The 14,339-nt window shown below is 36.4% G+C and overlaps 1 protein-coding gene across 2 annotated transcripts in view; it reads right to left on the bottom strand.

Annotated features, from left to right (window-relative positions):
- Positions 1–14,064, bottom strand: part of ARHGAP28 (Rho GTPase activating protein 28) — a 202,747-nt gene extending 188,683 nt beyond the window's left edge. Inside the window, exon 1 of one of the 2 annotated variants that reach the window (XM_054694201.1) lies at positions 13,694–14,064. The gene's annotated coding sequence lies outside the window, so the exon portion shown is untranslated. The remainder of the gene's footprint in view (positions 1–13,693) is intronic. The other variant, XM_037508819.2, reaches the window with a different exon arrangement.
- Positions 14,065–14,339: the final 275 nt, after the last annotated feature.

Genomic DNA, 14,339 nt, shown 5'->3' with positions numbered 1-14,339 from the left:
GACTTCGTACCCAGGACTTTGAAGCAAAAAGCAGACATCTCAAGACAGAGCAGACTTTGAGTTATGGTGGCAATTTGAGGCAGTCACAGAAGAGGTGGCTGCGGTCAGTAAGGCCATTCATTCGTGTTAGCTCAAGCCCTGTCATCAATTTCTTAGGTAAGGAAGAACAACACACTCTGTATAAAAACACACTCTGTTTTTTTTTTATAGATACTTTTACATGATCTAAATCATACAGAGATCTTATTTCAGAGTATGGGCTTAGTTTTTTCCAACAACTGCTTTTGATGTTTTACATAAAAATTTAATTATCGCCCTCTCACAGACCATGACTGGTTATTAAAATCAAGATTCTGGTAAAGAGTGGCAAGGGCTTTTTTTTTTTTTTTTTTTTTTTTAGTGAATATGCTAAGTGCACTATAATTATTTATGGTTCTAAAGTTCGTGTACATTGTCGTCTTTCCAAATTGTAAAATCTCATGATGGTTTTGAATCTCTTATGCCTAAGCTGGGGAATGTGATTTCTTCCAGGTCTCTTATAAGGTCCTCATACTTCTGCCTGTAATCTACTAGAACTGATTTGTATGGGCTCATAACAGTTAGTTATTAAACTTTTAGGAATTTTGTGAACCAATTGTGAACACAGCTGTTATTAAAATTGAATTATATAAACTTACAATAAATTATATTTAAAACAAAAGTAAGAAATATTAATTACTTTACTACAATTTACTGGTTTTTATATTTTTGAGGTTATTTGCACCTATCGAACCTGCATTAATGGTGTGCTACTGGGAATCTCCTCCTGACTCTGCATGAAATCAATCATGATGTGGGTATTTAAACCAAAGAAATCAGCAAACTACTACAAATGAGGGCTTGGTTGTTTTGTTGATTTTCTAGACTTTTAAAAGTAAAGGAAAAAGTGTTCATAATACAAATGTAATCTAAAAGTATGTTGTATATATAGTCATTGCATTTTATTTTTATTTTTTTTAATTTATTTATTTATACATACAGGAACTGAGGTACAGGCGAGAGGTGTGTACAGGCCAGAGGATTTACCAGAGACAAAGTGGAAACAGAACAGGCAGATTCACTGAAATACACTGCTGAGGAGAGCAGTAGAGGCGAAACAGGAGAGGTCTGCAACCTGTTCGGGATTAAACTCATGCTGCAGTGGCTGTGGCTAACTTCATAGGTTGCGTCTTAATCCTTTGTGCCACCAGGAAGGCCTATTAAATAGCACAAATAAATGATGAAATAGTCTTCCTTTTTTTTTTAAGATTTATTTATTTATGCATACAAGAACTAGGAGATAGACCAGAAGTTGGCAGGGGAGGGGTGGTGAGAGGATTCACCAGAGACAGAGTGGGGAACAGAACAGACAGACTGACTGAAACACACTGCTGAGGGGAGCAGCAGGTGAGACAGGAGAGGTCTGCCTCACCATGTGGGTTAGCTTCCTGGCCAGCCAGGGATAGAACGAGTGCTGCAGTGATAGCTTGATAGCACTGTGTCTTTAACCCCTGTACCACCAGAGAGGCCCCTCTTCTATTGTTTGAGTTATTTTCTGATTAAGCAAAGAAGTAGCTCACATAATCTACAAAAGAGTCATGTTCTGACATATGTCTTCATTATTCACTGTTGTCTTCTTGGTTCATATAAATGCAAATGTCAACGAACATTCATGCCCTAAACATATTTATTCATTCATTAATTGCTGCCACAGGTTACCAAAACAAGAGTTCAGCCAAGAAAAAAATCTCACAAAAATTGTGTTAGAACTAATTGGCCATATGAAGTTTATAGTAAAGTGTATAGTTATTTTTTATTATATGTAAATTACACAGGACACATGCTATCTATAAAAATTACAATAGACTGATATATAGAACACATATACTTTTCTCCAGAGAATTACTAGAAAAAATGAGAAGGCAGTAATTACCTTTTTTTTTCCTTTACATTAAACAGTGGTTTTAAAGGATGAATAGGTACACACTGCATTATCTGTACAAATCAAACTGACTCAAAACTTATTAACAGTAGTCTTGAAATTATTTTTATATACTTGGAAAAGATTTAAGCTTATGATGTTTGAAAAAAAATGACAACTTTTTTTTTAAAGAAAATAGTATGTGCAGTGGTTAAGGGTATAGGCAAAGACCAAGATTTGGATTTAAAATCCAAATCTACAAGCCATCAGCTGTTATCTGCTGTACTTCAATTCTCCTCTCTGTGAAATGAACATAATAGAATCTACCGCATGAGATTGTGATTATCACGATCATCACTACTACTACAATTGCTGAAGTTGCACAAAACAGTCAATTCATTGACTTAAAATATTCAAAGTAAACTGTAAAGGGCACTGACATTAGATTGCAGGAAAACTGACTTAACAGAGTTCAAACAACATTTAGTATTAAAAACCAAAGCAGATGTCACATCTCCTGATAATCTAGTCTTTTGTTAAGCTAAATGGCTTCTTTCTGAGCTGTTTGTCAGTGAGCACTTATCTTAGCTAGTCAATATCCAGGGGCTATCCAGTTCTTTTATGAAAAAGAATATTTTTTCTTTATATCAGGATACTCTACAGATGCATTGTCCAATATGGTAGTTATTAGTGACATTGTAGCCATTTGACACTAGCATTTGATATGTACTAGTTGACCTGAGATACACTGTCAGTATTAAATACAAACCATTTCAAAAATTTCCCATGAAAATAAAATGTAAAATGACAATTAATAATTTTATATTGTTTACAATTTTAATATTATTTTGAAATTGTTGGGTTAAATAAAATGTTACTAAAATTAAAACCATCTCTTTCATTTACTTATTTTAATGTGGTCTCTAGAAAACTTAAAATTATATACGTGGTTCACATTTGTGGTTCGAATTATATTTATATTAGAAAGTGCTGCTCTATACAAGATTAATGTTCATGTCCAACTTTGAAAACTGAAAATACTGCTTTGTTTAATAGAGCCTCAAGTGTTCTTTGCCTCTATTAAGAATGTTATCATCTGTATAGTTATCCAAACCAAAAATCTGAGAGATATTACTGTCTCTTTCCTCTTCCTCTACCCACACCTAAAAATGGTTGAATCTTCCTAAAATGTATCCCTCTTTCTCATCCCTGCTCCCAGTGCAGACCTCACCATTTCTTATGTAGACATTACAAGAATCTTCACACAAGTCTTCCTGGCTACCAGTCTTGGTTCCAAACATCCATCCCCTAGATTACTAACAGCATAATATGTTCCTAAAACACAAGTTAGATCATCCTTGCCCCTAAGAAAGTCTTTCCATTGGTCCCCATTACCAAGTTCACTGGCACAGCACATCCATTTCCCCAGTGGCTTGGATACTATTTATTTGCACAGTTTTATCTCATCTGTCACATGCTATCTTTTGAAGTGATATAGAGAAATTCTTAAGAATGAATATTTTGTTAGGTCTCAGATTATGGTGGGGTGTGGGGAATAGAGAAGAATGGAGAAGACGACCTAGGCTATAGTATGAAATGATCACTTATTATATTCATAAGCTCATTAGTAATTTTTTGAAAGAAATACAAAACACAGATTCAACATTTTACTGGATGTCTGACTAAAGTGTTAAAACATGAGGGGAAAACAATCTAAATGATATTACATACATCTTAATAAGACATCTCCAATTTTCTCAGAAATTAAGAAAATTTCACTTCCTTAAATGAAATTACATTGAAAAGAGTTTAACATAGTACCTGGGAACTAGTATATATTTAATTCCTCATCACTTCCTAACCATTTGCTCACATTTCACCTCCACCAACCAAATTCACTCCCATCCCCCATAACATCTCAAGTCTTTATGTGGAAGCACAGGAGGCGAAATTCAAATTTTAAAAAAATAAAAAAATTAATGTTTTAGGAAGAGATCACTCTCAAGGCCTTTACCCAAGTCATGGACCTTTGATGACTGAGGAGCTTAAATATATGTCACTGCATGAAAAAAAATGTATTTGTTGAGAATAGTGAAGAGAGAAAAAGACAAAGAGCCCAAGAGGCAGAGTGACCAATAATTGTGAAAAATGGGTGAAATGCATTTCAAGTCTAATTCTTTCCTAACAAACTAAATAAACCAGAAAAAAAATCATGTAAATGGCAAAGTTATATATCTCCATATTTCAAAAATCATATATTATAATGCATACAGACACATTAGAAAATTTCATTTAGTATGATCATGAAACTTCCATCTTGTTGAAAGGTAATTTGCTTCTGGCTAACATTCTCAATATCTATCCTGCTCAATAATTATCTCCACTCTATTGAATTCTAAAAATTAAAGAGTTCTCTGACAGAATTAAACATTTATATCGACCAATAATTATGGAGAAAACGTGACTGATTCCTTGATGAAAGTTGTTGCCATTTTTCTTTTAATAACTTCAAGATGTTTTCTCCTTTCAGAGACATAGTCAAAACTTTTTTTAAGATTTATTTATTTATGCATACAAGAACCTGGGTGCAGTCCAGAGTTGTGGGGGGATGAGAGGATTCACCAGAGACAAAGTGGGAAACAGAACAGGCAGACTGACTGAAATACACTGTTGAGGGGAGCAGTGGACGAGACAGGTCTGCCGCGCCATGTGGGTCAGCTCCTTGCCTGGGGATCGAACTTGTGCTACTGTGGCTGTGGATAGCTTCATAGTGCTGTGTCTTAACCCCTTGCGCCACCAGGGAGGCCCAAAACTTTTTATTTTTAAGATTGTAAGTCTGAATAATCATCAACCTTATGTATGACTTCATAAGATTTGTACTTGAAATACATGGTTATTGCCTGTGCTGTTACCAAAATGAAAATGCATTTACACAATTAAACTCCATTACCTCACAGTAGGTCAGAAACAAAAATTGTGATAGGTTGGTCATTAAGCTGCTATATTTGTAGGGTCTGGCAAGTCTAAAGAATATTTAGAATCCATCTACTCCTTCAAACACAATTTAGGCATACCATTCAATTCTTCAAGAAATTTTCCCTTTTGTTTTCAGAACTAATTCAACAGATTTCATATAACACTTAAATAGACTTCAAAGTTTTTTAAGGGTTTAGCCATCAGCATTACACCCCTGGATAATTACACTAAGAAGGCTCATTTCCAACATCAAATCCTCCATCCCCATACTCCCACCTTTGAGAGACTTCTGGCATTGGGTGATACCTGCTTTGTAATTAGATTAAGATTACCCTGGAAAATTTAGCTTTTACTGCTCCTACTTGGGCAAGGCAAAAATGAGATCATTATTCTTTTCTGGTTTCTGCAACTCCTGCTTTTCAAAATAGAAGGTCATGAAGATTGAAATCTAAAATTTACATGCTATTTTTTAAAAACTACACAGTGATAGCACTCATACTAGAAGCTAGCTCTTTGAGGATGCTAAAGTAGATAATAATGTTGCTTTGACTTTTCCCCCACACTCGCTAGATTTTACTGTACTTCTAACACCCCATATCTCTACTTGCACTCCAATTCCAATATTTTAAACCAAGAATTGGCAAACCATGGTACATGGGCCAAATCCAACTGATACCTATATAACTAAATAAAATTTGATTGGAACACAGCCACACTTATTTGTTCACATATTGCCTTTAGCTGCTTTCATGCTTCACCAGCAGAAAAGAGTAATTGTAGTAGTGGTCTGCAAGTCTAAAATATTAAAATCTGGCCTTTTATGAAAACATTTCCTGGCTTTTGGTTTAGCAGAATCATTGAGTCCCTTCTTTCATTCCTTCCTTTCCATAATGTATATATGGTAGAGGACAAAGTTAAAGGAACTTGTTTGTTTGTTCAAAACAAGGCAAGTATTTTCATGCCTTGCAAGTACACCGTTTGCTAAAATACCCTCCTTCTTCATGTTTACTTTATCCTACACAGCCCCTAAAATTCAGCTCTCCTAACAGTTCACTTGAGCTTCTTTAAACTGTCCCATGAAATAAAAGTTTTTTTAATATCAACTTATTCTATAAATGCATTCATTAGTATTTATCTCATTATCTTTTAGGAATAGCTTTGTGTCTGCAAGTGAACTAATAAATTCATTTGATAAGAACGAATTTCCTTATCATCTTCCATACTGAGTCATAGTATCCTTCCATTCAATTCTTCTTAAAAGCAATTTTGATTCCTTGTCTTGTAATGACACTTTGATTCAGAGATAGTATCTTACAAAAATTCACATTTTATTGTCCTCAAATCACATTCCAATGCACCCCATCTCTTCAACTAGCCCAAGCAGTGGCCTTGGCTTATGATATAAGATAAATTCCAAAAAGATCACATATTAAATGTGAAAAATTAAACCACTCTAGTTCTTGGGGGGAAAAAAATGGGTGAATTCTTTTATAATTTGGTAGTGGTAAAAACTGTCCTAACTGTAACTCAAATTTCAGAAGAAATAGGGAGCACATTAATAAATTAGTAAATTTGATTACATAAAAAAACTTAAAAATAAACTTTTACAGAGGAAAGCTACCATGAGTACAAAACCAAAAAGACAAATGACATTAAGATAAAAATATTTGCACATTTCTATCATAGAAGTGGGATAATATTCCCATTACAAATTATAATGAAAATTATAATTTATATTTCCCATTATTATATTCTGAAATATAAAGAGTTTCTGAACATAAAGAAGAAATAGGCCAACAACTCTGTTACAAAAGATCTAGAGATGTTAACAGATAAGCTATAGTAAGAAATTCAAATAGCTTTAATTTTATAAAGAGATGCTCAATCTCACTCAAAATAAGAGAAATATAGATTAAACAATAGATATCTCTCACCTTATTGACTGACAATAATAAAAAAATCTGAAAAATGTTGATAAGATCTTGGGGAAATTAATGTTATGTTAGGTATTCATATATTGCTGGTGGAAATTCAAAATGCTAAACCCTTATAAAGAAGAGATTGGCAATTTCTAGAAAAAATACATAGGCATTTTTATTTTAACTCAGCAATTTTATGTCAAACAAACTAATCAAAAATACACTGACAAAAGTATGAAAAGACATGCAGAAGGTTGTTCCAAGCACCACCCTTTGCAATAGCGAAAGACGGGAACAACACAAATGATCATCTAGAGCAGACAAGCTGAAATTACAAAAGAGAATTATGCAATTCAGAAACCAAAAAGGAATGAATGCCTCTACATACTATTATGGAGAGAGTCCCATGACATACTATTAACTGAACACAGTGAAATGGAGAAAAGTACATATGGCATGTTTGTATAGTATCCTTTATTGAAGGAAAAAGTGGAAAGTGAATAGATCTATGTTCATATATATAAATGTATTGTTTCAAGATTTATTTATGCAGGCAAGAACTGGGGTAGGGCTTCCCCAGTGGCGCAGCGGTTGAGCACCGGGTTGCGAAGCTGCCCGCAGCCTCTGCAGCGATGGTTCGATCCCCGGCTACCAGGCAAGGGTCCCACATGGCGTTCAGACCTCTCCTGCTGCCCGCTGCACCCCTCAGCAGTGTACTTCGTCATTCTGCCTGCTCTACTCTGCCCTCTGGCTCTGGTGAATTCTCTCACCCTCCCACACTTCTGACGGTACCCAGTGCTTGTATAAATAAATCTTACAAAAAAAAAAAAAAAGGACTGGGGTGTAGGCCAGAGATGTGTTGGGGGGAGGAAGGGGATGGTGAGAAGACTCACCAGAGACAGAGTGAGGAGCAGAACAGGCAGATGTACTGCAATACACTGCTGAGGGGAGCAGCAGGTGAGATAGGAGAGTCTACCATGTGGGTTAGCTCCCTGGCTGAGGATCCAACTCCTTGTGCAGTGGCTAGCAATAGCTTGATAGAGCTGTGACTTTAACCCCTACACCACCAGGGAGGCCCCATAAATGTTTTTTTTTTAACAGGGAGATTCCCACTTTAAGTGCAGACAAAGTAACAGTGATAAAATTTAACACCAAACCTAGAGCCCTGGACAAAATATATGAAAAGACACTTATCAGAAACTGATCAGAAAGTTCAGAGAAGGAAAACAAACAAGGTGAACAATGGAAGCAGTTTTCAAGTCGCAGACTAGGGAGAGGAAATGAAAACACAGACTGGTAATTTTGATGACTCAAAAAAGCGACTGGGGCATGGAAAGGCCAACGTAGCTAGAATGAATAGCAGGGGGACACAATTTCACCCATAATAGGAAGATTCTAAAAATGTCTAATATTTAAATATTATATTAATTATATTAATAAATGTCAATAACTAATAACACTAATAATTACATTGATAAATATATTTATATAACACATTATAAATGTATGTATATATTAGATTTATAATGTATTTATATATTAACATGTGATTAATATAGCTATATTAATACTAACTATAGTTAAATATATAATTAGATATAACACTAATTTTTACTGACCACTTACTACAAACTTACTTTTTTCCCCATCTTATTTCATTCATGCCTCACAATATCTTACCAAAAAAATCTCATTTAGAGATGAGGAAACTGAGATTTAAAAAGGTTAATAACTTGCATGTAATTACACATTTGCCAATAGCAGCACAGTTAAAACTTGCACCAAGTCCTTTATATTTCTATATCTGTGTACTTGTCATTGTGCTGAGTATGCTATTACTATATATGTACATTAGAGATGGACAGCTGTAAAATAATGAATTCTATGGTTTGTGAGAATCACTCTTTGTTTACTGTACACACTATATAAAAAATAGAAAGATTCCAGGCCTCCCCTGTGGCGCAGGCTGTTGAGCACAGCGCTGTGAAGCTGTCCGCAGCCTCTGCAGCGCTGGTTCTATCCCAGCCGGCCAGCGAGGGTCCCACATGGTACAGCAGACCTCTCCTGTCTCACCCACTGCTCCCCTCAGCAGTGTATTTCGTCAGTCTGCCTGTTCTGCTCCCTGCTCTGTCTCTGGTGAATCTGCTCACCCTCCTGCACTTTTGGCCTATACCCCGGTTCTTGTATAAATAAATAAATAAATAAATAAATAAATAAATAAATAAATACATCTTTAAAAAAAAAATAGAAAGATTTCTCGTAACACAAAAGCAATTTCATATTTACAGCTTTTTGATTGGCAAAATACTTATCTTTCTTAAATTCTCTACCATAAATCCTACAGCACATTGAAGAGACACCTCATTTCATGTATTTAAGATTTTCTACTTCTGAATAGACAAAAAGGGCACATTTTATGCCTACAGATTCCAAATCCACAAATGACTTGTTTTCTTCCCATGAGGGATAAATGAACAAGAGGGAACAGATAACACATAACAGTATAAACAAGATACAAAGAAAAATATTAGTGTTTGGCTCCTGAACTAATAATAAAAGGATTAACTGCATCTAATCTAACTGCAAGTACTATTAAAAGGATACCAAGTTTAGAAGGTAGGAAATCAGCAATAGTATCTTTATCTTTTCATTTCTATAGTAAGAGTTGTATTGTAAAGGAAACATAATAGTATTAATACTTGAGAATTTCATAGAGCTTTAGAATTTTCAAAGTGCTCTCACATATTTTATTTCATTTGACTATAACAACCATATTCAATGACCAAAATAAGGGCAATGATCTCTATTTAACAGATAAAGACACTCAGACTCTAAGAGCTTAAGTGGTGTCCCACTGAGGTCCAGGCAATATACAAGAAACACAAAGACTGTATTCTAGATTTCAGAATAGCCCTTTGTTGGCATTTAGGAATGCCAGCCTTTGGGAACAGTATGCAGGCTCCTCAATGTCACAACTCAATTGATTTATAAAACTCTTCACTTTATAGAATTCATTGCTAAAAATGCTGAATTATTTTTCAGGCCAAAATATGTATAAGCTGTTAAAAACTGTTAAAATGTTCCTGATAGTTTTATATTATTTTGTGAATGGCTGCCAAACATCACACGCAAATAAAGAACTATAAAAAAAAGTAAAATACCACAAGACCACATTTTTCATCCCAGGATTTTAAAAAAAAAACATTAATATACTCATTAATTCAAATAATGAGTTCAATCAATGAGTTGCATGTTGAGCAACTACTATGTGCTAGAAATTGGGCACAGTAAAGAGGAAAGATATATCAAGCAGAGGAAACAAAGTATATAATGGCTTCAAATTGGGATGGAGCACAGCACATTTTAGGATTTTAGAAAAATTGTATTGCATAACTACCTCTACTTTCTCCCCTCCTTTCTCTCTTTAAATCTCTTCAGTAAGGTTTCCATGTCCACCACTACACTCAAACTATTTTAAGGCCACTCACAACCACCATAATGTATATCCACAATATTTGCCATCTCATTCAATCTCTAGCTGGCATTCAAATTGCTAATCATCCCCTTTCCCACTCAAAAAAGCTAGAAATGATCTCTATGTTTACCTTTTCGGTCTTCTTTGCTGGTTTTCTTCTTTTGCTTGACTGCTTAATATCTGTCTTAATATTTGATCCTGAGTCCTTTACTTTTCTGTATATACATCATTATCTACATGTCCAGCCAGCCTCATGGCTTAATCTCACTCATATGGTGGCTTTCAAGTACGTACCTCTAGACCCCACCTTTCCACTGAGATTCAGATTCTTTTAAGTGTCTTCTTGATGTTTCCAATTGGATACCATGTATGCCTCTCAAAGTTAATATGAACAAAAAAATTGATTTCCGTCCCCTCAAATGTGCTCATGTTTTCACCTTCTCCATTTTATATATTAGGCACACCTCTTTATTCTTCTCTCTTTACCAAGTGTCGGTTTCCCAAATGTGTCCTATAATCATTCACTTTTTTCTACCTTTATCGCTATCACCCTACTAACCAAATCCAGATATGTTCTCACATTCTATTAACTAATCTCTCTGCTGCTACTTTTTCCCTCTTTAAATCCAATTCCACATAAACAACAATGTTCCTTTTAGAATACAATTCAGCTCACTTCACTGCCTACTAGAAATCCTCCAAGGGCGTTCCCTTTCACTTGGAATATAATCCAAATTCCTTCACCTGGCCTATAAACCTTTCATAATCTAGTCCAAATCCACCTTTTGACCTCATCTTCTTCCATACTCTTCCTGGTAGGCAGAACATTGCCTTTTTCTTGAAGACATTCACATTCTTAGTCCCTGGGACCTACAAATATCTTACCATATATGGCTAAGAGCAGTTGAGGTTGCAGATAAAATTAAAGTGTTAATCAACTGACCTTAAAATAAGAAGATTATCCTGGATTATCTAGCTGGTACAATGTAATCAGATGGGCTCTTAAAAGTAGACTAGAGAGGCAGAAGAGTGAGTAGATGAATGAAATGTGATGATAGAAACACAAAGATGTGTTTCCCTACCTTCCAGATCAAAATTGCTTATCACCATTTTCTTTCCATCACATTTCTAAATTTTCTTTGCAGTGATTTTACCATCAGAAATTAATTATCTTTAACATGTATTAGTGTGATTGTTTGTAGCCTAATTCCCTATTCTAGAATATAATTTCCAAGAGAACATGATCGCTGACCTTGGGCACCACTGTGTTCTCCGTATCTGAACAGTATCTGGCACAATGTACATGCATAAATATTGACCACTGAGTGAATGAAACTCGCTGTGGTTGGAGCATAAGGAGCAATGAAGAGATGTATGAGAAAGAGTAAAGAAGTGGACAAGGGAAGATCACAAAGGTGTCTTAAGAGTCCTTGCTAAGAACTTTGAGCTTTATCCTAAGAAAACTGAAAAGTCACAGATTTCTTATTTGAAAAGATTATTTGGAGATAGGCTAGAGAGGAGACAGTATGTGGACATAAGGAGAAAAGACAGAAGGATGCTGTTGGGTAGTAGAAGCAAAATTGATGACTACTAGGATAGTAGGAGCGGGGGGAAAAGTCAATGTATTAGAGATATAACTTAGAAATGAAAATGAATAGAATATGGTGACAGATTGAGATATAAGGAGTTGAAATGAGTAGATCTCAATAATGACTTCCAGATTTATAGTCTGAGCAACTGAGAAAAGAATGATTCCAAATTCTAAGCTGGGGAAACTGAATAAGGAACAGGCCTGAGTGCATACAATCATGGGAAAGAAAGGGAGTTTAGTTTCAGCTTTGTTAAATTTCAGTTGTCTCCAAGACATAACAGTGGAGATGTCATATAAATAGTTAAATTTTGAGCCAAGAACTCAGATTAGAAACAATGGTGCCAGTAATGTCTTGAAGATAAAAAACACTGAAAGTCATGGGGCTGGGTAAAATCATGCAGAGAGAGAACATGAAGAATTAGGGTTCAGGACCCTGCACATTCTCCTGCACTAGAAGTCTCATCAGTATTTCTTAGTTGCAATCAGAGAGCTGCCCACCCTCTAGAAGAAAAGATGCCTATTTGTACTTTAACAATATGTTCAGCCCGTTATAACCCTATGGGTGAAATTCCTTTCTATTCCCTTTTGAATATTTAGATAAAGGAAGATGAGCAAGCAAAGAAGACTGAAAAGGAAGTAAAATTCAACACACAGAATTTATAATGATGCCCCAAATAAAATGAATAAATATGGAAATACTGACTTCTGTGAGGTAAATGATACCTCCCTTATCAGAGCATCACGAAACCAGACTCTCATCCCATCCTAAATCCTTAAACTAGATGAAAGTTTAGGGAGCATGTATCTCAAGGAAACATAATTCTTGATACAATTCGTTTGCATCAAGGGATTACTTGTCAGAGAACCCTCACCTCAAGGTATGTGTTACAGGCATCAACCAAATCAAACACCCTAACCTGGGTCAGATCACACCTCTCAAGTTCCTAGAGAGGTTCTCAAAGTGCAGACTCTGGGAACTCAGGCAGCCTATAAATCCAAAACAATTTTCACAATAATAGAGAGACCTTACATATGTATTTTCACTCTCACTAGGTTTACAGTGGAGTTTTCCAGCGACTATATGGCATGTGATATCACAACAAAATGAATGCTGAAACGATAGAATACATTGAAGAGATTGCTAAAATGTATAACAGTGCCACTCTTAATTCTGGAAAGTTGTTTTTCATAAAAAAACAAAATGTTAACACATAAAGGGTTCATTACTGTTTTAAATAAGTTGGTATTTAAATTTTACCCATTTCAATTTCAAAGATAGTAAATACTAACAGATAAAACCCATAGGAACAGAAGTTCTCAGGGATCCTCAGTAACTTTTAACAGTATAAAGAAATCTGAGACCAAAGTTTGAAAAGCACTGTCCTAAAAAGGTCACAGTTCTGAAAACGAAAACTAGGGACAGCAGTTACCTCTGGCTAGCAAAGACCCAAGTGTACTGGAACTTCGGGATGCTCTCCAATTTCCAGATGGAGACGTCCCTATTTCTGTCCTGGTTTGATTCTCTAGCTCTGAATCTTCCAGAAAGCCTCGGTTACTTTGAGCCTCTCAGATCCTCAGCCCCACTCAGTCTACTTCTCAGATCCCACTCAGTTTACCACTTAGATCCTCAGTCCCATGTGGGCCTCCACACTGAGCCCAAACTGGACCTCCGCGTTTGCCCTATCATTTTTATGGGTGCACATAGCTATCACCTCACGTTCAGAAGGAATGGCGAAATGGGAGGGGAACACAGTGGACTTCTGGCCCAGAGGCGGAGCCAGTCTGGGGCTCACCTTCCTCCCAAGGACTCTCGGATCTCTCCAAGCAGCCAGGTCCAGGCGCCTCACACACTGGTCAGCTTTCTCCCCCAAGCACTGGTTCTCAGGAGTCACGCGATTCGGGCCTTTGTGTCATGGCTGTCTTCGCAAACGCAGGAAGCACCTGTCCACACCACGGCCCTGCACTTGTCCTGAGATACGGATTTCTTGGACCCTTAGAGAAATATTCAGCCCTGCTGTGCTTGGCAGTCGTGGTTCTAGAAGCCTGTTTGCTCTTCGCAGCAGGTGCGTCAGGGAACGTGAGGCAAAGTTCCTCAAAGCTAGGTCTTCTGGGTCAACGTGGCGAGGCGAGGACCGCTAGCCTCGGCCTGGCAGCTGAAGGTCAATGGCAGCTCTGAGACTGCGCGGTAGAGGCAGCGCAGGCTCCACCCACTCCGTTCGTGGCTGCCAGGGCGCCTGCGCAGTGGCCTCGGGCAGCTTTGCCTCTCATGGCGGGAGGGTCACAAGATCCGGTCTTTCTAGTGTTGATAAAGTTTGATAAGAACTGAGAGTATAGTTTTGTTTTGTCTTGTTTCTGTTTTTAGTGTGGAAATGTGTTCTCGGAATTAAAAACAAATATTATAAGGAGCAGAGAATAGTAGGTATCCATAAACAATAGTTG

The sequence above is a fragment of the Talpa occidentalis genome, unplaced genomic scaffold (assembly GCF_014898055.3).
Source record: "Talpa occidentalis isolate TD23 unplaced genomic scaffold, MPIMG_talOcc4v2.1 talOcc4.13, whole genome shotgun sequence".
Lineage (NCBI taxonomy): Eukaryota > Metazoa > Chordata > Mammalia > Eulipotyphla > Talpidae > Talpa > Talpa occidentalis.
The sequence above is the reverse complement of the archived record's forward strand: the minus strand, read 5'-3'. Positions and strand labels throughout refer to the sequence as shown.